The 926-nt window shown below is 38.2% G+C and overlaps 1 protein-coding gene and 1 long non-coding RNA gene across 2 annotated transcripts in view; one reads left to right on the forward strand and one right to left on the reverse strand.

Moving 5' to 3' along the window:
• Positions 1 to 926, reverse strand: part of LOC106874518 (5'-AMP-activated serine/threonine-protein kinase catalytic subunit alpha) — a 616,447-nt gene that overhangs the window by 302,682 nt on the left and 312,839 nt on the right. The gene's annotated exons all lie outside the window — the stretch shown is intronic.
• Positions 332 to 926, forward strand: part of LOC128248391 (uncharacterized) — a 57,960-nt gene continuing 57,365 nt past the window's right edge. Inside the window, exon 1 of the long non-coding RNA XR_008264633.1 lies at positions 332 to 512. This is a non-coding gene — a long non-coding RNA (uncharacterized LOC128248391). The remainder of the gene's footprint in view (positions 513 to 926) is intronic.

Genomic DNA, 926 nt, shown 5'->3' on the forward strand with positions numbered 1-926 from the left:
TATGTGTGTGTGTGTGTGTGTGTGTGTGTGTGTGTGTATACGACGATCTTCTTTTAGATTCTTCTGTCTACCAAATCAACTCACAAGGCTTTAGTTGGCCCAGGTTTGTAGTAGAAGACACTTAACCAAGGTGCCGTGCAGTGGAATTGACCCGAGAACCATGTGGTTAGTTGGGAAGGGAACTTCTTATCACAAACAGAACGCACGCGCACGCACGCGCACGCACGCGCACACACACACACACACACATATGGTAAAATAATAAGATGCTGCACCCCATACATTTTAAATGTAGCGTATATATTCATTATTTATTCAAGTTTGAGCCTTACAGCTGGTCCTGTGTTACAATGAGTTATCACATTATCTGAAGAGTTCTCGAGATAATATGATAACGCACGCGCATTTTGGACCAGCTGTTAGCTTAAAGTCTGAATTAAAGACACCGAGTGTGTGCTCATTACATGATGTCATGTCGGTCAATCGATTAAACGGAACGACACTGCAATTTGGTAACGTAGTCTCTCTATTTACGTCGTACATATTAACAAATACTAGTAAACCTCGTGCAAAATTCCGTGATCATTTTAAAAACTATAATTTTGTTATGTACACTGGTGTCAAGCAATATGGATCCTTGCATTCTTTTGGACTGCACAATATGCAAGAAGAGGGTAGACTTGCTTGATGGTCAACTAATATGTCCTCTACAGCCGTACATGGATCGGAGTCTTGGAAAGGATACTCCATACGCGCTCCAATATGTCCCTGCTAACACATTTTGAACCAAACATTTCCATGAGCAAATGTATGGATGACGTATGTGTGTTCATATTTGTATATGTATATATACATACATATATATGTACATATTTGTGTGTATGCATATATATATATATATATATATATATATATATATATATATA

Source organism: Octopus bimaculoides, chromosome 7, assembly GCF_001194135.2.
Source record: "Octopus bimaculoides isolate UCB-OBI-ISO-001 chromosome 7, ASM119413v2, whole genome shotgun sequence".
In the NCBI taxonomy this organism is placed as follows: Eukaryota; Metazoa; Mollusca; class Cephalopoda; order Octopoda; family Octopodidae; genus Octopus; species Octopus bimaculoides.